The sequence below is a fragment of the Amblyomma mixtum genome, chromosome 8 (assembly GCF_055824585.1).
Source record: "Amblyomma mixtum isolate Tamu chromosome 8, ASM5582458v1, whole genome shotgun sequence".
Classification (NCBI taxonomy): domain Eukaryota; kingdom Metazoa; phylum Arthropoda; class Arachnida; order Ixodida; family Ixodidae; genus Amblyomma; species Amblyomma mixtum.
Window position 1 is genome coordinate 74,842,176 of NC_143019.1, and position 25,242 is coordinate 74,867,417.

The 25,242-nt window shown below is 44.8% G+C and overlaps 1 long non-coding RNA gene across 1 annotated transcript; it reads right to left on the bottom strand.

The window, feature by feature from the left end:
• LOC149333033 (uncharacterized) lies at positions 1-5,175 on the bottom strand. Its single transcript, XR_016285183.1, has 4 exons — positions 4,934-5,175; positions 2,924-3,013; positions 435-536; positions 1-11 (listed from the first exon to the last, which is right to left on the bottom strand). It is a non-coding gene; the product is annotated as an uncharacterized LOC149333033 (long non-coding RNA).
• Positions 5,176-25,242: the final 20,067 nt, after the last annotated feature.

Below are 25,242 nucleotides of genomic sequence, written 5' to 3' on the forward strand. Positions count from 1 at the left end.
TCACTTGCGAACTGTTGAATAAAAAAAGTAATATGAGACGCTAAATACGCAATCATTTGGATGATCACATAGCAACATATCCTTTACGAGCGAGAACAAGAAAACAGCCGAAAAATAAACAGCAGTTACAATCCTTCAGATACAAAAAAAAAAATGGCGCAAGAATCACACAGGCAAGCCAATTTCCTGCGGTATTTGCGACTGTGATCGAGTGCACCAGTGAACCTGTAAACACACCTCTCTCGTCAGAATGACTGCACCAAAAAGGGCAAAGTTGCAAGGATGTTTGAGGGGGTCTGCACGCTGCATTCATAGATTAGGTTTCCGTTGTGCTCCAAAAAATATGGCTTTCAAATCAGTTGCGATGCAGGCAGTACCTGTGGGGCCAGTAATCTGCGAGTGGCTTTTGTTACACGAGAACAGACAGTACGCACCGCATCGGCACCTGCATTGGTAGCCATTCCTGTGGCAGCTAAGAGCTTGACCTGGAGGGCAAGAGCGGTTCTGCAAGGAAGTACAGGGGTCCCGTGCGGCCACTGGAAGGTATAAACGTGTTAGAAATGAAACATCGAACAATTCGTCCCTCAAAACACATCTTCGCAAAATACGTGCAGCGTTCTTTCCCACAAACAGTCTTTCTCAAGAAAAATATAATCGTCCGAAACTTTTTCACTTGGTCCAGCAATAGTTCGCGCTTTAAAGAAACAATTATATCTCAGTGTTTTCAACTGAGGAGCGTTCAAAAAGCTATGTAGATGTACTGTTATAAGTAGAGGCCGGATTTTTAGGCACTAAAAAGCACGTTTTAGGCGTCATAAATAGGCGGCTAAAATTGCATTTTAGGCACCTAACGGAGAAAAAAAGGCACTATAAACTTTATCAAAAGTGCACACTTCGGCGCACAATATCTGCCGTAAAATAAAACAAAAACACAGCAGGAATGATTTGGGACCTTAAGCAAGGTGCAAACATGGAAACCGTTTTTTTTTTAAGCCTGTCGCGCAACTTTTCGTACCATACACATGCTTCAGCAGAGCAAAAGGGACGGTTACCAAACCTTTTAAAACACTTTGGTATACCTCGAAAGAAACAATTCGCTTGTCGTGTACAAAAGTAGAAACAATGAACACCTTAACAGGAGGACATGTATTTAGAAATTGATAGAAACATTGTCAATTCAATGCATCTGACAAATGAGTTCAGTCTTCGCTCACACAGGAATTTAACTTAATTATTGGAGGCATACACGAATGCCTTCAATAAATGCGAATAAATGCGAATAAAGTGTGTGCATACGAATGTGTTTTCGTATGCACGCACGACTGCCAGCTGTCTAGTGTGACCTTCTCCAAGAAGATTACCGCCAAATGCCATTTGATGAGGATGGCATGCAGCTGGGGCACAAGGAACGAAAATCAGGTAGGTTACCCAGGGGGAAATTTTAATCACTTAAACTGTTTCCAGCAGGTTTATGGAACATTTTACAGTTGGTTTTAATTGGAGCCAACAAGGAATAATTTGGACGAACCTATAACTAACTCCGTATACTTTCCGAAATGTGGTGCCATTTGGCCAACTACCACTCTAACAGCCAAAGTCATCAACAAGCTGCCACGATAAAATGGCAGAAAATAGGAAAAAGGTTGCTTCGATATTTTCGGCTGACGTGGTTGGTATTGTGTACACAGCCGGCGTAGGTGCACTGTTCACCACAGCCAACTGACGATTTCATCTAATGTTGTCACGTGTGTGTTCTACTCAAAACCGAAATGGATTCGAAAGCAAACAGAATCTGAAAGCAAAACCACAGCGTAATTCAGGCCTCTTTTCTGTAAAATAGGGCATTTTTAGGCACCGACGTCGGAAATAGGCACTTATAGGCACTGACACCCAAAATAGGCATTTATAGGCACTATAAAAAGAGTATTAAATATATTGTCAACACCTAATTAGTGCTCATATGTAAAAATGGTGCGCCTAAGAAGCGTTCAAAAAAATAGGCATTTGCCTAAAATCCGGTCTCTAGTTATAAGGATCGGATCGGCTTCTGCTCGAGGAGCGAAGGGCTACGCCCTCATATTAGATCCACTTCTTCCTCTCTCGGCAATTTGCTGCATCCTAGAGTACTTTTCAAAGCATATTCTGAAACCGTAAAGCTTTAATGGGTTATATTGAAAACGTAGCAGAACGAAAAAACGGGGACAAAATAGGCACAGGTACGACAGGACATATGCTGCACTTCCAACTGAATTTTATTTCGGAAACCAAAGCTTAGGTACAGCTCTACTATCGTCTCGTGGCAATCAACCGCAATGGTCCAAAAAAGCCAGTTCATTATCAAGAAGAGACAAAGAAGCGGTGCTAGCACAATGACCACCTGCTTTTCTAATGTGATATGCCTCAACAATCTCTCTTTCCATCCGATCCTTTCCATGCCCAAGAAACATAGTTTTCCGAAAATTGGGTTTACACTTGCAGTCAGGGATAAAAGTCTCCGGACCACGTGTTCCTCTAACGAAGCCGATAGCTCTGCTATTACTCGGCGGCTGGAGACCACACTTGTGGAGGTAAAAGTTAAATTTTTGTTCTTTCATCTCCACAAGTTCGGTTTGCAGCCGCTGTCTGATAGTAGAGCTATAAGCTTCGTTTGAGGAACACGTGGTCCGGAGACTTTTGTCCCCGACTGTACAGTCCCGGCAAGGTTAACATGGGTTAGCATGTTAATGTTAACCCATGTTAATGGGTTAGCATCGAGCTCTTGCGTAGAACACTATGGGCCGCGGGCACCATTGTTTGGGGCTCCATGTCAAAACTTATATCAGAAGCCGCTACAATAGTTAGATGATTAATCGGGACACAGCAGCAGTTCGCTAAGCAAGGAACTTCTTTCGGGTTCTTGATGCTGGACACTGGCAGTACTTACCGCATCCGCACTGACACTCCCTGACGCCAATGAAGCAAGCGACGTTAACGTGTGGTGGAATACATAACACCTGTGGGCATGGAGGCTCAGCTGAAAATAAAAAAAAAACGAACGAATGCAATATATACTTGGCTACAAACATTCGTCACTGCTATATGCCGCGACTGAAATGTTATAAAGATTATTTTAGGTTTTGGTCTTGCGAGGCGAAGGCTTTGAAACGCATCGCGTTAATAAAGGCAGCGTAGCTCGGAGAACACAGGAGCTTATGACCGCTGTGCCCCATTCACATACTGTAGAAAAACACCGCATCCAGGGAAAAGTATTGAAGGATGTCTGGAGAGAGTGTTGCTAAATTTTAAAAGGAGAATAAAAAGAGAGATTGAGAATAACAGAAAAAGCACCGATGATTAGAACATTAGCTTGAGGTAATTACATAGATATCGAAATGAGAATGAAAAGGCATTGGACGAAGATTTCTCCAGGCAAACTGATTTCCTACTGGAATAAAATAGTAGGCTCCAAGACAGAGTCGATGGAGCCAAGGGCGACAGAGAGTTAGATCATAAGAAGACCTTAAAAATTTTGCTGGAATGAGCAAACGTGAGGCTGGCGCCGAATAGCACTGGAAACAAATATGCGACGCCTTTACCCTGCAGTGTATTTCATCTAGCTCAGGAAACGCCAAACTGGCCGGGAATGATAGCACGGGATTCGCCCTTATAAAACAAGTCAATAGACAGTCTATAGACCTCATAGGCTCCATTGCTTTCCTATAGATATTTCTTTTGTCTATTCATAGTCTATAGAGAAAAGTATACTCAAAGTGTACTTCCATACATCTATAGATTGTCTATTGCATTTGTGTTGCCTTTAGGCTAGTACATAGGATTTGTCTATAGTCTATAGACTTCATAGACAGAAGTCTATGGACATTCTATAGACTGTCTAAAAATTTTTTTAGGGGTCAATCTTGTTGTGTACTCTGGAAGGAATTCTCAGCTGACGCTTAACTGAGCCGTCCATGCTGGCTGGCGTCATTCCAGCATAACCTTATCTGAGCCCGTTTTTCATGACAAATTGTACAGAGAACGTTCGTCAATGTGGAAACTATTGCTCGTTTGCCGCTGTGGCTATAGATTTCTGAGTGCAAAATACGATATGAATTGTGATCTTTCCTTAAAGAATGGACTAACAAGATACGCATTCGTTTGCTAAAACAATAATGATCGTATCTTGCTTCTCTAATATTGAAAACAACTGCGCAATTCGCTTTGTAACACATATTTTCATAAGCTCGATCATGCTTTTGGCGCCGTATGAAGTAAAAGAATAGTTTGCAAGACAAGTTTTTTTCCGAAACGTCGCAATTTTTTAAATCTTTTAGAAAGCAAGGGGAAAGAAAAATAAAAAAATGATTCGTCCACATTTGGAGCACACTGGCCAGGCTTGCAAGAGCTTATGACCACGAGTTTCACTCATTGAGGGAAAGAATCTTCAGCTTCTTTGTTATCGCCCAGGAGAGAATTATTGTTTGAAACGTTTGTGTGCTTACCGCGATAAATAAAAATATAATTTAAGCACGTGTCAAAAACTTGAAACAATTCTTCATTCAAGGTTTAAGGAACTTGCGCATTTTGGTAGCTTTATGATGGCATTCCTTCACACCTATTCCTAACTTCGAAGAGATGACCACGATCAGACTCTCAGCGCAGGGACCCATGAATTGAGCCATTTGGCGTCCAACAGCGCAGTGCGCAACGTTCGGCCAGTTGGTGAACGATCAGTACAGGAGAAATTTTTGCGAAAAACAGGCAGGATTTAGGAGTGTCAGCAACATTTTCAACGCAATATTTCGCCGTCACTTTTACTACTGTAGCAAGAATATTATAGCAAGAAAAAAATTGAATGAAAAGCAATGTTCAACATGCGGAAATTCTATACGGCTATTACATACTGAGGCTAACGGCCTCCCAAAAAAATGACATTTCTGAGAACATATGCGCTTACCTGAAACCGCAGGCGCTACGGCGACAAGCAGGAAAAAACACAGGGCGATGTACTCTCCTTTCATGGCTGGCTGAAATCAAGAACGTGCAGCATTAAAGGACATCTGGTTCTTTAGCGCCCACTGTGGCCTTAAAATGAACAATGTGTCGCTTAACAAAATATAATGTTCCAATTGTACACAATGCCGCAGCGCCAAACTATTCCGGAAGATATTAGGCGCTTGCATTCCACCCACGGGCCTCCGTCAGGTAACTCTATCCTTGCGGCTTTGTCGTCGTCGACGGTGGCGACGTTGTGAGCGAAAATCCCTGGAGCATCCTAGGTGGCCCCACCTAGGTCACCTGACCTTGTGGCGTCATCACAATCTGCCGATTAGATTGTGAGCAAACTGCGCACACCGGAAGGTGGCAGTTTCTATTATTTAAGGCTTGAACGCTAAGTCTTTAATCGCTGGACGGCGTGCTTCAACCTGCAGTTGACCTCAAAGCGGCCACCTCCGAAGTATCGCACACAGCCCAGCTCAGACTTGATAAAAAATTTCACGAGCTCTTTACAAATGTCTACATTGCACTCGCTTTGCGGCACGCAGCCAAAAAACGTGTGCGGCCGCAGTCGCTGCCCCTGAGGAGGCATGGCTTCATCGCCCACGCTCCACCAATGAGATAACAAAGGTGGTCGGCCTGGTTTTCCGTCGCGCTTGTTGTGTGGTTGGGCGCCGTCGTGCAACCCAAGGTAAGAGCTGTCCAGTCAAGGATGTGTCACGGTGATGCATCGCGCTGCTCTAAGGTGAGGGGCAGGGGAGACGAAAGGGGGGGGGGGGGGGGGGGGAGTCATTATCTTTTACACAGCTTTCGTCGTCGCTCGAAAAAGTTTCCAGCTGAAAGGTGGAGAAAGGGAGATCGTGGGAGTGACCAAGAGCGGCGAAGTGCGTAGCTCCGCGCGAAGAAAAACGGCTCCGAAAAAGTGATATAATCACAAAGAAAATTAGTGCTTCGTGGTGTAGGGAGAGGGGGGAGGGGTTAGCGCTCTAAATGGAAAGGGCTCAGCCGGGAGAAGAGGTCGGGAGATATGGGACTTAAGAGAGAGGGGACGAGGGCCGAACATTTGAAAGAGGTTTGAAATTCTTGAAGAATGAGTGACGGGTAGTGCAGATGCAACAGGTATAAACAGCAACCTTGAAACTTGGAAAAAAAACACCTAGGCGCAAATAATTTCACGGGGATAAAAAAAAAGGAGACGAGGAGACAACGGACAGGCGCCACAGGCGTCTCCTCGTCCCTTTTTTTGTCCTCGTGAAATTATTTGCGCCTAGGTGTTTTTTTTCCCAAGTTTCAAGATGCAAAACCAAGTAGCCGGTCAACATTCCTTACTAATAAACAACGAGGGGATGGAAACCCGGAAGCGTCAAAGTATCGTTGCAAAGCGGCAGGAAAAGCATCATGTTCGACGCCCTAAATATTTGAAGCTAAAAACGTGGAGCTTCCAGATGGGTTTCGCCACAACTACTTCAGACACTCGCGTACTTGTGGAGCAGTGTGATGTGGCTACTGTTAGTTCGAGATGGCTTAAGATGTTACCATAAAATAACAAAAAAAATGTAAAACAATGAATAAAGTATTATGCAAGGAGAATACGCTTTTGATACTTTCATATACGATACACGTGACAAACAAGCTCGGTTAGCCTGCGTCAAATGCCACCTGTTGTTAGTACATTTATACGCTGGTCGTCTAAGAATCTTGGATATTTTTTGTTGGTGGGAAATTCTGACGCAATAAAGTAAAAACTAACAAAAACGGGTTGAATTGTGATTCGCAACTGCTACCGATAATTTTAGTTATTAAAGATGGTGTTCGAAACGAAAAGAAAAATTTGCGAGTAAATAAGCAATGACGTGAGCAATAGCTACACAGCCCTAATGAAAATTGTGCAAGAGAGCAGAGAAATGCAAAAAAAAAAACAGCAGTGTGTAACATAACGATTTGCACAAAAGGAAGAAATTAGCGCAGCGGAAAATACGGGGAAAAGTGCGATCACGGGGCACGACGTACGGAAGCGTAAGAATCTCCTAGCGCGTGGCCACGTGCGTTTAATAAGCGCCGGCCTAATATTTCGCACGTGCTCAACATATAATTCCATATCACGAGGCCACTGCTTCTTTTCTGTACGTTGATAAAACTACGCAAAAATACGGTTTAGCGAATACACCTGCCCAAAGCTATTATGTTTGATTCGGAATCGCCATTAAGCCGACGTGGGCTGCGCAGTGTGGCAGTGAATTATGTAGACAGAAGGAAAGAAGTTTTCGTTTTAATTTAAAAATTCAATCAAATGAAATGTATTTGATGCTTTTAGAACGAAGTGCCTTTGGGCTAGTTTCCAGATACTCGCGCGATCATAGCGTGCAAAAAGGTTTTTAAATGTATTATGTTCCAGGACATATAGGCGGGTTATTATGCCCAAAAATCGGACTAAGGCCACCGCATGTGATCTGTGTGCGCACTTCTCAAACAAAGCATATATTTTGTAATTAGCGGCTTTGCTAAGCCATTTACAATTACATATATCACTACCACTACCATATATCACTACCAGCAAGCATTCGTTAATTATACTAAATTTTACGGGACACTTTAAAAGAAACTTTAACGGTAATTTTCAGCCGCTTCTAGTCACGAAGTATTAATAATCCAATTCTATACATCTGTGGTCGTTTCTCTGGATGGGGTCGTCGTCGGTCTTATGGGAATCACCGTTTCCTCTGTGGCAGAATAAGCACTGTCCACTGAACACCACCGAAGTGGTCGTCACGTCGTTGTGCCACTCAAAATCAGCGAGCGACAAAGGAAAAGCTGGGTGTCAGCAGCGCCATTGCTATACAGCGAGAAAATGCGTTTGGAATTGTTCGGACTGCGTTTGGAAGTTGTTGTGAAGCACCGAAGAACTCCGTTGCGTCCGAATGCCACTTGAAGTGGTATTCCACTTAAATTCCCGCGTCGCACTGGTATGATGATAGAATTTCAGTACTAGAGGTGCTATCGGGGACAAAAGTGGTATACTCCACGCGGCGGGAGCCGGAGCAACGGAAAACTGCGTTGCAACGCCATCTACAGGCACCATCTCGGACCCAGATAGCCAATCTGTGACCTTTATTATCAGCAGGCATGTCGCTTGGCTCATTTCAATGTTTCGAAAATGCGCTGCCTCCACGACTAGTTAGCCACGCGCGCGCGGGCATTTGATCGCATCATGACGGTGCGAGCGCCGGCTCTCATGCCATATCTCGAACGCGCGTTAAAAAAAAAGAAGACAAAATGAAAACAGGGCCACCAGATTGCTGCTGTTGCGGCGCCGCTCGGTATTTTGGCGAGCAAAAGAACGAAACATTGAAACGAGTCAAGCAACATGCCTACTGTTAATAAAGGTCACAGATTGGTTGTCTGGGTCAGAGATGCCGCCTGCAAATGGCGTTGAAATGCAGTTTTCCGTTGCTCCGGCTCCGGTCGTGTGGGGTATACCACTTTTGTCCCCGATAGTACAGTACCAGAGTAGTAGCACAGCGCTACAACCCTAATACTGCTCATATGTTATAATGTTGCCCCAGGAACATGTGCTTTGATGTCAAAGATCAACGTAAAACATCTACTTTGCAACGTATACATGCCAATTATAGTTAAACTGAGATTAAACAGGCCTATACAGACAGACAGGCCCCACTTCTCTTACAGAAAGCTGAAGTCAAGTTTTTACGAATTCGAAAAATTAACTTTCTGTCTCTGTTGTAGCAATATTGTACGTTGTCATGGCATTTTAACAGATGGCACTGGGTTGACCAGCGCTTGCCAGTATACTTTTAACGCACGATGAGTGATCGCAAAGCTACGCCAATATAGCCAGCTTTCTAGAATAGCATAGCCAATTCTGGCCAACTGGGGCGGACTCATGGCTGACATAACCCGTGATATATATTGTTCAAAGATTGCACAGCCAGCAATGGAAAAAATTGGGACAATTCTGGCTAACCTGGCCCGTGATGGCCAGGATTTTTCGCTGGCGCAGCCAGTACTGGGAATACGAGCAACCAGTGTTATCCCTGGATGTGTTAGTGTTCACATGTGTTAGTGTCCAGGTTCAGCCAGTATCAAATTCTCATTAGGAACTCTGGGCCAACTTATGGCCATGCTTTGCGAACGGATGTCTAATATTGGCACGCTGTTATGTGCTACCTGAGTTTGTGCAGGCAATTTCAGTATCGGTCAATGACAGCGCTGAAGTGAAACTTGACGCCATGGTCGCTGGTTAGCCTTGACAAACATATTGCGGACAGCGTCGGCGTCTCCGGCAAGCGCTGGTTGTTCACAGGTGAATTTGGTGACGTCACAATATTTGGGACATGCGTTCCTGGACGCCACTGGAGGCGGGCAGAAATGCGAATCGGTTGGTGGGAAAATATTCAGAATGACAATGAATTGTGTTCTGCTCAACATCTATCTCAACATCCGCTCAACATCATGTTATATGTAACAGAATATTTCTCCTAAAGACATTCTATCGATCGCATCGAACAGTTAAGACTGCCATAGAAAAACAATTCCCAACGCTTCTGACCACAGCAAAAAAAAGTTAACAGAAAAAAATTCAGAACTGCCTTCAGGTGAGCGGCCGATATATTGATTCTTTTAGAGAAATCTTACATTATATGAAAAAAATAGCGTTCGTGAACGGTTTCTCGCACAGAAACGCCTTTGACCAGAATTTTTGGGTATGTGTCACTCAAGGTGACACATACCTTATGAGCTTATACTTATACTTATGAACTTATACTTATGAGCTCACTATGGGAAGGAATAAAGGAAACAAGGAAGCATTGAGAGTTAATTGTAAGTGCATACCTTAAAATTGGCTAACGATAGCGGACAAAGAGTTAGAGAGAACAAATTGTTCTCTGTTAAAGTTTATTTGCTGGTCCTGACGCCCAGGGACTGTACAGAAGGCCACAGCCACCATTCAGCATAAACGATCAAGGAGAAACCTTGGGGAATCCTCTGGAATAGGCCGTCGGTCACTTGCGAACTGTGAAATAAAATAAACGTCACATCACATGGTGAATGCGAAAAAGTTCGGGTAGTATGACAGCAAGATAAGTCATGCAAGCATGAATGCAAAATCTACGCCAAAATGAGCAGTATATTTTCCATCGTTGAAATACAAAAAAACGGCACAAAATTCACGCGATAACCAGTAAACCCTAGATTCGGAGTGTTTGTGATATCGAGTGCACAGTAAACCTGCAATTATTTCGCTCTTGTGCGGAGATGCGAGAATCCTAGCTACAAAATGGTGACTGTACATGCGTTGCAAGGACTTGTGTGTGCGTGCGCAATTTGACTACAAAATCATTTCCCCCATATGCTCCCAGTCGATGCTTTTTCAACCAGTGGTCTTCGCGACGTTCAGCACTGCGGTAGTGTTTTCTGAGTGGGTTTTGCAATATGAGAATTAGCAGTACGCACCGCAGTGACACCAGCATCCATAGCCATTCCTGATGCAGCTGAGAGATCGGCCTGGGGGACATGAGCGGTGCAACAAGGACGTACAGGGGTCCCGATCACCAACTGGAAAATAAAAGCAAATTAAAAAGAAACTATCAAATATTTCATTGCTAGAAATAATCTGTGTAAAATATGCGCAGCATGCTTTCCAAACAACCGCGTCTTCCTTTACCAATATGGCCTCGCTTTCCAACCTTCCCCTTCAGTCTAGCAACAGTTGCGTGCTTGATTAGTGAAATAGGTGGAATGTTTTGGATTAATGTAGTCTTAATAACGCCGCGCAGATTTCCTATTCTATGGCACTATTTTGCTTAACCTACGTAATCGCATGCCCATACATCGATGGAATTTTGTTTTACCTCTTCAGACTCTACTGCACCGCGGAGTACTGCACGAATATTTTCAAAAATCACAATTTTTCAATGCACTCCACCGCAAGTTCTGTGACAGACAATATGTGAGAGGCAGCATTGTTTGAAGACGCAGGTTGCACCGATCATCGGTAGCCGCGACGAGTGCGAGTTGCGGGATTTCCAATTCGCCTAGCAAGACACTTACTTATTACCGGACTCGATGTTGAGGGAAAGTTGCAATGCTTACCGCATCTGCACTGACACCTCCGAACCCCAATGAAGCAAGCGACGTTAAGGTTTGGGGCCGCGCATTTCAGCTGGGGGCATTTGGCCTGCGCTGAAAAAAAATAGAAACTTTATATATCACCCTCTTGGCAGCAAAGACTTGGCACGACTGACGACGATGCAAAGGTAATCAAAACATTATTTTAGCGAGAGCTACACTACGCCAGCCGCTTCGCGCGGTCAGTGTTGCTTCGTGCTGAGCCATGGCACCACGCTCCGCCAGCTGTGCGCATGCGCGGAATAACGTCAGAGCACGTAGCTGAAGTGCGCGCCGCGCGCCTCGCCGCGTTGGTAGAGGTCATTTCCGAGGGTGATATGTCTTCTCCCTGTACTACAATGGACTCCATGCCGCTGTCGAGGCGCCGACGCGCCGGTGGGCCGAGCGCGAAGCTGCGTCTCTAGCGGCATTCGGTATCGGTGGCTGCTGAGTCGCGAGGCTTAGGCTCGTATTCTAAAACGCTCCTTAAATTACTAAGGGTGCGTCACGCACCGTAAGGCGGCCTGATGTCAATTATGAAACGTCCCTTACTAAGGGGCCCTGAGTTAGGGCCTCCTTGGTGCTTCCCCCCGCGAAGGGAGGCGGCATGCTGTCTACATGCTTCAGTAAAACACTCTCCGGGGCATGTTGGTTCACAGCTGTCAAGAATTAAAGCGCAACAAGACGGCACAAAGTAGAAGAAAAACGACAGGACAGGCGCTAACTTGCAACACTTTTAATGTCTTCATAAACCGCCGCGTATATATCACACACAAGGGGGGGGGTGTAAGCCAGATAGGGGTGAACACAGTTGAATGCACGTGCGTAGGAACTGGAATGCGGCACAACAAGAACAGCGGATTCCACAGATATTATGGCATATCTAAAAACTGATCTTCTTTTTTGTATACCATGATCGACGGGGTGCTAACACATGCGCTCCCACTTTTACATATTGGGTGCGCTTCTATCAATTCTCGTGCGATCGTGTCTTTACTCTTACAGATTAGACTTCTTTACACCTACATGCTTCACCTACATGCTACACCTGCATGCTACACCTACATGTTTACACCTACATGCTACATGCTACATGATTACACCTACATGCTTCCTAACCTCGCTCTTCTACCTGAACGCATGCTTCCCCGCATGGTTTTGTGCACGATACGCTCGGCTGTGGAACTAGTGCCGTGCGCAGCTAAGATGCCCGCAGTGCACTGACGGCTGGTATCGTTCTGTGGGCCGCAAAGATTTTTGGTGCTATTTTTACTAATATTGTGTGAAGCGGAAAGGGAAGAATGATGACCATGCGATGCCTATCTGGAGACCATAGCTTCGAAAGCTACGCTAGGTTTCCGCGACGCGCACACGACCTTCTCTACGGCAGTGTTTACAAGCCTCCGACATTGACTCCAGTCCGGCATCTGGCCGACAGGCAGAACCAACTCTCAGTATTATAGTGAAGAGTTTCTAGCCCGGTATCGTTTTTCAAAGCGAGCAGTTATCGCGATACTGGGAGACCTGAGATTGCATAAAAACACTGACAACAGAAGAGCGCCGCTACCTGCCCTGTTGAAGGTACTCATCACACTGCGTTTTTTATGGAACTGGTGCCATTCAAACTGTTGTAGGTCGCCTTGTGTGTGTGTCTCAACCCTCGGTCTGCCGAAACATCTTGGAGGTGATACAGCTTATCTGCTTGCGTCTTTATCTTAAGTACGCCCGGCTGCCAAACGCCGCCGAAACGAGGCCAGTCATGACAAGGTTTCATGTCATCGGAAGATTCCCCGGGGTTACTGGGTGCATCGATTGCACTCGTGTGCCAATGAAAAGCCCCGGTGGAGACGATGTCGAAGTGTTCAGAAACAGAAAAGGGGTCTTCTTTATAAATGTGCAGGTGAGTGGCCCTTTTTCTTGAAACTTGCAAAATTGACAAGAGCGCAATTCGCATTTTTTTGCCAACGTGCAAAAAAGTTCAGAAGAGCATCTGCTGGTTCGTGGCCGTTGCTGTGCAGTTCTGGCAGCGTAATTTACCTTTACCACCGTACATGCGCCACAGAGGTGGTGATACTGTAGCTTGTGCGCACGCACGCACGCACGCGCACGCACACGCACGCGCACGCACACGCATGTGCACGCACGCGCACGCGCGCACACACACACACGCACGCACACGCACGCGCACGCGCATGCAGGCGCACGCACAGGCACACACGCACGCACGCACGCACACACACACACACACACACACACACACACACACACACACACACACACACACACACACACACACACACACACATACACACACACGCACGCACGCAGGTTAAATTGCTGTTGGTAACTTTTGGCATTATATTTATATATATTTCGACGACATACTTATCCAGAGTGCATGCGCATTTCAATGGCAATGGGTAACAAATTGTGCCTCAGAAAGCTTTGTCAAGCGCATCAAGTAGTGACAAATGACACAAAATCAGAGAAGGCCGAGCCGTTTCAGTGCTCTAGACAAGTGTGTGGATGACTGTACATGGCAGCTGTACGCATGAAGTGTACGTCAATCCACAGGCCACTGTCTGAAATCATTCTTCTGCTTTTACAGGTTGTCTGAGGGCCCAAGCTGCAATTTTTCGGCGTCGTGACAAGCTGGCCAGGCTCTGTTCATGACAGTCAAACTTTTGATAACAGTAGAGTGTCAATCATGTACGAGCAGCTGGCAGTAAATGGCGTTCTCCTTGGCGACCAAGGTTAAGCTTGTATGCCCTTCTTGATGACTCCATTGAAAAATCCTCGAACAACTTCAGAGGAAAGGTAAGGAAGAATTGGCTTTGCTGAGGTGATGCAAAACATGCGCAAGCTCACATTTTGTCGTGTTCCTTGCAGTTACAACAGGCGTCATATTAAAACATGAAATTCAATTGAGCGGGCTTTTGGAATCTGGAAGAGACATTTTGCTTGCCTGAGGACAAAACTGGATACGCTGACGGAGCGACGAAGCGGTAAGCTGCAATAATAACGGCATGTGCAGCACTGCATAACGCTGCTTGCACCTAGCGGTATCCTATCCCTAATGGCAATGAGCCAGATCCTGAAGATGCAGGTGCGGATTTGCGTGAACCCGACTCACTTTCGGGCACTCAGCATCTGAGCCACCTTATTTAGCGTTGCTTTACTAGTAAAGGTGGCAGCTATATGGACACTCAGTAGAGGTAAGCTGCGAATAATGCTGCATGTTACAACCTAAGAGATCCCAGTAGGTCAGACAATGGCGATTCTATAAGACAGATAAAAATGACTGTATGAAAAGACTTTATTCGATATGTGGCATATGGACAGGTTCAACATTGCCTCCTACTTCTAGCAGTTCCAGCTTTATTAGCAGAATTTTTCGCTTCAAAATCAGGACCTGTTCCTCTGCTTTTAAAACTCGAACTTTCATTTTATGCAACGCATTGCGCTTCCGCCTTTCGTCAGCATACTGTTCTTCCTTGAAGGCATGCTCATCATTGATCAGCTTCAGCCTTCTCTCATGCTCCATGCGCCTCTGAATGCGCTCTTCTTCTGAAGCACGAAGGCATGCCTCCAGCTCCCTTAACAGTGCTGTGTCGACGGCAGTGAGTCGACTGCCTTGGCGACGGCCGGCCACTGCCTCAGCTACAGAGCCTTCCTGGGCTCCTCCGTCTTCTATATCATGGCTGCATGAAGCCCTTGTGGCCGTGTCATCTACTGATGGCCCGCTATGGCTAAGATGGGGTGCTGGACAGCTCAGCTCAGAACTGTTGAGGATCCCTCCCTGGTCACCTTTCCTTAGGCTCGTCACGAAGTCTGTGGAAAAGAGTGTTGATAAGACATTTCACTATGTTTGGCAGCAAAACCAATAAATGACACATAAGAAAAGCAGATTTCATGGCACCTTACTCATAAGTTCAGAAAAAATTAATGCATCAACTATGCCAGTGCATGTCTATACTATACCGCCTTAATGGCACATAATGCATGATGTACTCTACAGTGCTCTTTGAGCACAATAAGCTCACGCAGATGTGCTGCAATGGAACTTTATAATGTGCATTCAGAGCAGGCATACAGTGTTTGCCTTGTAACACAGTGGCACTAGTTCTCCATGAAAAAGGCAAGCTGAAGAAAGTGGCACAGGAAGAGGCTATTCTTTTTTACATAATTTGCTCATGTGTTAATTTTTCAGACTGTGCTCCACAAACGGGAAATGTACATAACATTTATAGCAGCAAAAAAAATGTAGATATTGATTCCTAAGAGAGTACATATGTGGTCAAGCCGTTAATATTGTAATGGTTGGGGATGGCAATATCGGGAAGCGAGGCCAGCAAGCCATTTGTTTGTCGGTCGCAATTGCACTGGCCGTTAGCAGCAATCGAGCACTCACTACGTAGCAGTCAAGCGCGCGAAGGTGGCCGCAGAACCACGGAAACGATTGTAGTCGTAGCAGAAACGGTGTTAAGCTTACCAATGACGCCGTCTTCAGGCTGCACGTTCCCTAGCACCATGCCGCCAATAATGTCGGTCTGTCTGGATGGCATGCTGGCTGGCGACTGCGACGACCTATTGCTGTCGAAGTGATTTGCCATTCGCACCGTCACACGCGGCACAAGCGCCTCGATTCGGGCAAGGCTGTCGTCCAATGGTTCAGACGGTGGTCCGCCGCCTGCAAAACGTTATAATATATACTTGCAACTTTCCGAGGGAAGAAAAGATTTCAGCTTTTCAGGGGAAAAAATAAGCGGAAACGTACCTGTGGCCACCACGCTCCTGGCCTGTTGCGCGTTCGCTTTCTTCAGTTTTTGAGATTATCCCATAATGTTTTTAGTTGTTTGGTTTCCCGTGGGAGCACGTGCGTCATGCTTTTATACAGAAGGCATAGCCGCTTCCATGCTTTTGCCTTCGTGTTAAGCGAAATATATTTCGAAGATATTTCGAAAAAATATATAAGCGAAGAAATTTCTTTTCTTCCCGGTAGGGCTCCAGATTTCTCTGCAGAATCTTGCGTGTACCGGATTTCTTGATGCGCTGTGATTTCGCATTCATTAGGTCATCAAACTGTCAAGCTTGATCCCTACTAAGTTGGTTGGTTTGGTTGGTTGGTTGCTTTATAGGGGCTTAACGGCCCAAAACAACTCAGGCTACGAGAGACGCCGTACTGAAAGGGTCCGGAAATTTCGATCACCAGAGGTTCTTTAACGTGCACTGACACCGCACAGCACACGGCCTCTAGAATTTCGCCTCCATCGAAATTCGGCTGCCGCGGCCGGGATCGAACTCACATCTTTCCGGTCAGCAGCCGAGCGCCGTAAGCACTGAGCCACCGCGGCGGGGCGATCCATACTACGTGTAACAGTGGGAACAACTTTTGTTATTCATTTGAGTTCAAATTGTTTTTCTTGCTCGATTTTGCGTTCCGCGTCACGTCCACTGAAATATTTGTTTCAGGCAATATATCCTCTTCGGGAACTCATTAGCCAAGAAAAAAAAAAGCACTTTGGCTTCTGTAGAATAGCCCCACTTTGCACAGGCTTGCAAGGGTTTGTTTCTCAACATTTTATTCAATCAGTGAAAAAACTGCATCTTTGTTGTGGTCGACCATGTCAAGTATAATTGTTTTAACTTTATGGGCACTTACAAGCAGAAATAAATAAAAATGTTCTATATACGTGAAAAAATTCAAACAGGTCTTCGTAGGAATTTGAAAGTACCTGTATTTTTCGCTACTTTGTTGAACTAGAGGCCACACGCCATCCCTAGTTCGATCAGACGGCTACCAACACACAGCAAAGACGGGAATACTAGAATTAGTACTATATTTAGGGTGAAATTTGAGATGACGACAGAGTTTTGAGATAATTTTTCGCAGGTAAAGTTCTATAAAACGCTGGGACATACTATACGAGAGAAGGAATATAGTGGGTGGCTGACTGCCGGTCTAAAGAAGACGTTTCAAGGAACATGTATACTTGCCTGAAACCACTGGACCTAGGGAGACAATGAGGAGGAAGCATAGGGCGATATACACTCTCTTCATGGCTGGCTGAAATGAGAAGATGCAACATTACAGGATATCTGTTTTGGCGGGAAAACAGCGTATCTTTACAAAACATGAGGTTTTAATGACACACTAGGCGATAGCGGTGGAGTGCTACGGAAGCTGCTTATGCGCATGCACATAGCCACGCGCCACCTTCATGTAACTCAAAAGCTTTCGCCCCTCATTATTACGTTGACAACTTCAGTTCCGCCACTTTCTGAATGACAGCATAAAACGGAAGGGGTCAGAGTGAGATCCAGGGACGAAAACAATAAGTCGCACTGACTGACCTACGGCCTGCACTTCCGGTTATAGCCTGACCATCCAAGTCTTCGCGCTACTCCTGGCAGGCAGGTTTTCCGAGCAAAACCGCTTATACCCACTTCCATCTTTCACTTGGACCTCATTCAGCGCTAGCAAATTTTCTGATGTATGTCGCCCTATTGATTATTCACCTCGGCATTTATTCGGTTCATAAGATACATAAATTTTCTCAAGCATTAAACACGATCTTGAAGACCCTATTCAAAACGAAGCTGTTTTCTTGGAGGCTTTATACGTATTAAAAGCTATTAATATGCAGCCGATTTTATCGAAGCGTACTTGTTGGCTTATGCACATTTTGCGCAATCTTTCAGAATACGAAAGGAGCACTACCGGAGCGCATAAATTATCGATCGACAGCCAGAAAGGTTTTGTTACAGCTGATGCGCGCATTTCAAGAATGTGTCTAGATGACTGGTACTTCTTACGCTCCCTACCTGCTGTATATCACAAAAATGCTCCTACACGGTGAGTTCTATATAGACTTGTGACAGCCGACAATATGTGGTCACGGAGCAAGAGGCCACACAAAACCCGAGCAGGATGTGGCTACCCGTAAACTATAAAAGCCGCAGCTCCGCTAGCTTTTGGTGTCGCTCCATGAATGTGAAAATGGTCGAAGCAACCGACAGCAAGACCAGTGAAAAAAGTTAAGCATAATGTTAGAAGCACGATGTTAGCAGGATAAGCAGGATGTTTTTGCGGCGCCGAAAGAGAGCATGAAACACTACACAGGACAGTGAAATCTCTAGAGGCAGTAAATGCAAGATTTTTGATGGCGCATAGCACAAGATCGGCGTAATTCCGGCAGCGCTATGAGGCGACAGAAAAATTTGAGCGCGCATCTTCAAAACGACTAATACATACATTTTGCAGCCATATCGACTAATACACAATGCGACTGCGGACTAGTTTCAACCACCTGTTGTTGCCAAATACGCATCATAGTCTAAGTCTGAGGGTTCTTTTGCATTTCGTGTCCCTCGAAAGAGTGCATGCCACGCCTCCGGTGATCGGACAGGGTTGAGCACCAGAGCCATTGTCAGTGAGCCACTACGGTCGAGGTGCAGTGTGTGCGACAGGTATTAGTTACACAGTCTCATGTGTTGCTTGAGGTAAAGCACCAAAAAGGTCATGCATGTTGCAAGAAATCGCAATTTTCAGGCTGAAATTGTCTGAAAAAACAGGTACGAAAATTACGCGGAGAGCAGGGCCGTGGCCCATTGAAGTCGTTTCGTGGAGTTGCTGATTGGAAAACGCATCAGCGAAATTATAGTATAATATTTCGGAACTTTGGGCAACTTGAAAAAACGCACGCAATGAAAGCACACAAAAAACAACGCTAACATCAACTGCTGTTACTGTTTTCTTGCTTCGCTTCTCTCGCCGCATTTTCCGTTTTCATTTTTCACTTGCACGTAAGTTCCGCTAAAGTCGTTGAATGCGCTTGCTCACGAAACAAATCGGAGAAGAAAATTTCCGCAGAAATTTCTCTTTACTGCTTCATCTGAAAAAATTTCTCCGCAATTTTGGAGTTTATTAGTTTGCCTTTCGCTGATCCTTTGATCCTATGAACTTAATATTTTTCAGAGTTACTGCCGTGATGCCTTAAGGATGCTTTTTAGGTTTTACAAATGCAAAATAAAATCAGCACACCGCAACACATTGCATGTGTTATTGTGACTAAACAAGATGCTGCTCTATCCCATACTCACCTTAACGCCGTACAGAAAATTAATCGGTAGTAAAAGGCGGATTTTCTACTTAGCCCTCAACTGTAAGCATGTTCATGCAACTCACCTGTCGCTGTTGTTGCGGAGAGACTGCTCGTAATTAAGGTACACATAGAGGTATACGAATGCCAACGCCTTTCCCATTCAAGCTGGACTCTGTTACTCGAAGCGCTCAGCAAACAGGTTTTGCGTCTTGCATCCAATTCACGTGGTTGGTGCGGAGGCACGCGGGAAGGAAAGAACACGTCTAATTTCGCACGACTGCTGCAATAGTTTCTGGATATAAAGCGGGCGTGGGTAGTTTCAGTTTAAGTCGTGAAGTTGTTCCTTTTTAAATGCGGCCGCGAGCTGATTGTTCAGGTATTCCATGAAAGAGTGACAAAACAATTCAAGGCATATTAAAGGTTACAAAATAATTCGAGGTGGAGCTTCTCTGGAAGAGGAATGATGTTTTTCATGTACATCGAGTGCACACATTGCGCACTGTTATTATGCCGCTTGTGCTGTCTACCCGATAGGAACGTGATACGTGCACTTGGATTCCACAACCATTCAACACTGGCAATTTCGCAGCCATCACAAGCGTCAGTGGCAACGACTGGCGATGCGTCTTCTTTTGACAATGCTTAAGGTGGCCCTGGCATTGCCTCCACTGTGTTCTTCATATCGAGTGTGCAGTGATGTTGAACACTATTCTATGTGCCCAGATTTCAACACGGGGAGGTGAGTCCTCATCGCTTCTTTTAACTCGTCAGAAGAGCCACACTGGTCACTTGAAAGCATTGATTACCGGCAATGAAACCAACCGTATAAGAAGCAGGCTTCCCGCTATATTATGACGTTTATTCTACACTCTGGCCGGTACTCCAGATGCTAACAAAAGCGCTGAATTAGTATTTGAAGGTATTGTCCGCATGGAGACAAAAAACAGCCAGATCACAGATCTGTGGGACAACATTGGCGATCGTGATTACCATCTAAGTATTGCTTCGGTGCCCCAAATGCTAGCAGAATACTCGCCGGCCTGATGGCACCGTTAGCTTACAACAACCCCAGCCAACGTGCTTCTAAGATAAAACAGTTCGATTGTTTTAATGACTGTTTGGAAGCGTTTAAATAGCGGCATTGTCAGGTGGATGGTTTTTTTCGTGGCCTTTCTTTTTTGACAGGCAAACAAGCTAGGTGAAGCCTGCCGTTCTATAAACACTTCAGAGTACTGCTACTTGAAGCGGTCTTGAACGTTTCGTCCGATATTTTCTTTCGAACGATAGCAGTTCAGGTGGTCGCTAATTAGACTTGAATAAAAATGGAGAATGAAAGTTAGTACCAGAGTCTTCAGGAAGCTGTTCCCCACCACACTTAGTTCAATTTGAGTCACACTGCCTGTCTTCATTTAAAACCTTGCTTGCTTTCGATCGGGAAATTTTCTATAGAGAAATAAAACCTATTGTATTAACAACAGTATCCTTGCTGCTTCTCTGCCTTCAAGGCAATCACACGTCCGATAAACAGCTATAACTCTATTATAAAGCGCCGAATTACTGATGCGTTAGACGCTACCACAAAAGAATAGTATCTGAAAATCCATTTGCGCTGCAAACTTATCTAAATACGTTTACTGTGTTACTAACAGCGCTGAGATAAAACGTTGACATAGCATTCCATGTAAAACCTTCTCCGCCCAAACTGTTCTGGCTGAGAACTCCTTCTGGTTTATTTTACAAGTAGCGATGAATGACTTCAAAGTTTTGCCGGGTTCATTGCTAATCGCCGCAAATGAGACCACGCTACCCTTACAAAAGATCACGAAAGCAAGAAAGACATATCCAACTAGCTGTGCCACAGAGCAATATACAAAAAAAATGGCTTTCCGGCTTTACGCTTGAACTAAACAGTAACAAGAATACCTTTAATGCCGGTACAGCCTTCACTTCCGCATAACTGAATCGAATGGAACGGTCACTTGATTCTTTAACAACGAATGGATGGACAGATTAAGAGATGCGAGAACGCCCCATATGAAGCGCTGTGGTAGCCGCTGCCACCACAAGGCAAAGTTCAATGAGCGTCCTTGTATTTTCATCCGAGGCCTGCCTGCGTGAGAGATCAACGCTGTACTGCAAACAAAACAAGGGCTGAAGAACATCTTAAACTTCCGGGGTGCTGGATGTCCAGTTGCCTGCCACTGTGCGCCATTCGCTTATAACATGGCGTTGAATTACTACCTTCCGTGTGGAAATCTCTATGTTGCCTTGTTTACACGATCCTCTTTGCATGCGCATGTACTGCGGCCTGTAGCATATAGGACAAAATAATAAACGGTCCAATGCGCGTAGCACTCAGTTTGTTGAACGCGTAAACTTTGTCACACACAATTATGGTAGCGTTTAACAATCATATCTGTTTAAAATTGCACTGCTTACCTTTAATTCACTTCTTAAAAGTATTCACCCGCCGTTAATGATTCATTCATTTTATGGGTAAACGGTGAAAAGGGATTTTCGAGAGTTTTGTGCACATATGTTCGTATGGACGGCGCTCTGGCCTCGTACGACGTATAGGGTGTGCGTAACCAAGGCACATAAGGGGGTGCTTTTAAATGTTGAAATACATCAATTTTAAAATGACATTCAATTTTTCCATAATCTGTTTAGGTTGTAGTCGGCTTTTGTTTGTTTTGTTGGTTGTTTGTAAGGCGGCGACCTCTTAGGGTGACAACTTTAATGACCCAAGAGCACCATTTTTAAGAAAGTGCTATTGGAGAGCTGTCTCTTTTACACAATGCGATTACATTGGCTACTCTACCGATCTGCACTGAGCTCTTGCAGTCTACTGCATTACCTCACATACCATGAATCAGAGTGAAAGCCGCCGTATAAATTCGACCACTCGGAGTTCTTTAACGGGTACTCACAACGCACTGTACGCCGGCTCAAGCATTTCGCCTCCATCGGTATGTCCCCTCCTCGGCCGGGATTTGAATCTCGTCTTTCGGGTCAGCAAGATATGGTGTCCCGGAATATGGTCTGCCACCCAGCTCAATGACCATCGCTACCTCCGTTTCCCAATTTAGTACAGTGTTGCAATAAATGTTTTCTCCTCCTCCTCCTAGGTGATGATAAGTTCCTCGGGAAGAGCACCCTGCATCACACAGCTGTCATGCATCAGCCGCTGCATCAGAGCGCCACGAGTGGTGTGATTACTCCCAGAGAACTATGAATACCAAGAGTGACCAACTATGCATTAATGAACCTATTGACGCCATCGCATCTTACCATAAAGATGGTGCCTAATTGTCCCCTTCAATTTCTTTGTATATCGAAATCTGTAGTTAACACGCGGCTTCAAATTGCCAGCATTTAAGTGAGACCATCACAGTCACGTATGTTCACCTAATGACTAGCTGTCAGACATAATGTGCTGTCTCCGTCAGGGTGAAATCGTAAAAAGCCGACTCTGCGAAGTACAGTTCTGAGTCTTATTTTTGCTGATGGACTTCTGGGGGGTGAGGGAAGGCGGGATTATTACCCGTAACATTCGATCTTTCTTAACAAAAATTAAGTTTCTTCATTTGAGATAACGAAGCTTTGAACCACAGAAGGAAACCTAGTCACGGATTCCAAATAGGGACTACAGCAGAGCTGGTGATGTCAGAGTGCTATATGGCTTAAATGAATATTTTCAAACCACGTTACTGCGTGAATTCGGTGGCGCGTGCCAACGTTTTGTCACACACTTCAGTTTTGTGTTTTAAATTTCGTCACGACTGAAAAAAAAATAAGGAAATCCAATCTTCACCCCAAGATTCCCCGATGATTTATTTAGGCTAAACGCAAATTAAGCGGCTCAGAGAGCAGACAATACCTTGCACATATGGATTTATGGGACTAAATGAAAAGCTATCAACAAAATTTACCAAGCTAGGAATACTTATGCTGTTTGAGGAAAACCTCACTGAATTCAGCACGTCGAATTCAGCCACATATTTTTTTACCTCTCTCATAGTAAAGCACAAAATTTGAAGATAAAAGTAAAAATTAAGAAAGGATTGAGTGGAACTGAGAGTGGTAGCCACTTGAAAAAATACTTCCAAAGCGCTTATTCTAAGGTTGGGGAGTGCCAAAATTCGGCATCAGCTCTTAATCACCCCAGAGAGTTATGAATAACACGGTAGGGAGTTCTGGCTATCCTAAAAACCAACGAGGAACACTTTCAACGCTAGGAAAACCAGTAAAATAAAAAAAATATTCAGGACTGCCGTAAGGTGAGCTGCCCCTGTATTGATTGTTATAATGAAATATTCCGTTATATGAAAAAAAAATTCGTTGGGGGCACTTTGATATTTCTTATGTGCGGGAAGGTGCAAGCCGTTTGCGACTGATTGCACTGATTTGAATTTGCCGCGCTTGAATTCATTTCACGCCAGAGGAGGAGAGGGTGGCGAGAGAAAGCGGTGACGTCACGCTGCGCGCATGCGCAGCTCGTCGGCAGTGGTTGTTTGGCGGCGTACCACACTGCTTCGACGTCATTTAGTTTGATTTGACTTGTACTTTTCCTCAATTTTGATCAATTTTTTCCGAAATTACAGACCTTTCGGTGATCTTAAGTACAAATTACGCTTAATTACACTATTTTCAAACTAATTTGACACAAGAACGGTGTTTTTACGCCCATTATGTGATAATTTTCACTATGCTGTGACGACTTCCGGTAGATACGACGTCACACCATTGCAGTCGCTATATCGATGTTGGCGCTATATGAACGCATTTCTTTGTTTTCTTTGTTTTTTATAGATCTTCCTGTGATCTTAAGTACAAATTGCGCCTAATTACAAATTGTTAATGAAATTTGACCAAAATCCGGCGTTTCTCCGCCCATTCTGTGATAATTTTCAATATGCTGTAATGATTTCCGGGGGATGTGACGTCGCACAGTTCCCGTAGCTATATCAGCGCATTTCGTTGTTTTTGGGTTTTCGCTATATTTGGCTATAATTAATTAAATGATCAATCTACAGTCAACAAACTTGCCGTCGGGGTTACGTTTTGTCCCCCCTATGTGATGCTACCATTCGTTTTCGCCTATGCTGATTAGTTGCCGCGTTATTAATGGAAGACAGCGTTACACCGGACGCGACCTTGGCCGCGAGCGTGAGCAATATGCATACATACATACATCTTTATTAACTCTCACAAGGTTACATCAGTAACAGAGGAGAGAGGACGCAAGGCAAAAAGCTGCGTTGGTGCAGCTTGAGGGCCACCCTGCGCCCCCTGCCGGCGGTATCGCCTGGCAGCTAATCACAACAGCACAACAGCACAAGCACAAAAGAAAATACAGCCACAAAATATATACATCAACATTTGCATGACGTTATGCCTCTGTTATCACTCTGTTAAGAGCTTTCGCCTCAAAATTGTGTTCGTAAATAGTTTTCTACTAAGAAATGCTTTTTTCCAGAATTGATCGGTATGTACGTGTCATACAAGCTGGACGCCTTATGCGCTCGCTGAGGGTAGGAATGAAGGAAAGAAGGGAGGGTAGAACGTTAAGTGTAAGTACGTGCTTTACAATTGGCAAATGATAGTGGACGAAGAGTTAGGGAGAAAAAAAGCTGACTGTTAAAGTTTATTGATTGGTCCTGACGCGCATGGACCGTACAGAAGACCACAGCCGCCAGTCAGGATAAGTGATGACGTGAAAACCTTGGCGAATCCTCTGGAAATGGCCGTCGGTCACTTGCGAACTGTCGAATAAAGAAAAAACGCAACATGACATAGTGAAATGGAGATCTTTGGCCGCAGATGCCCTTGCGGCATAAAAATTCACTATCATCATCATCATGACATGGTGAATGCAGAAAAGTTGGGACAGCCAGACAGCAAGATGTTTATGCAAGCATGGATATCAAATCAACAACAAAATGAGCAGTATATTTCCTATCCTTGAAATATAACAAAAAATGGCGTGAAATTCGCGAGCGAAACACCGCATCCTGGGATATATGTGACGCCGAGT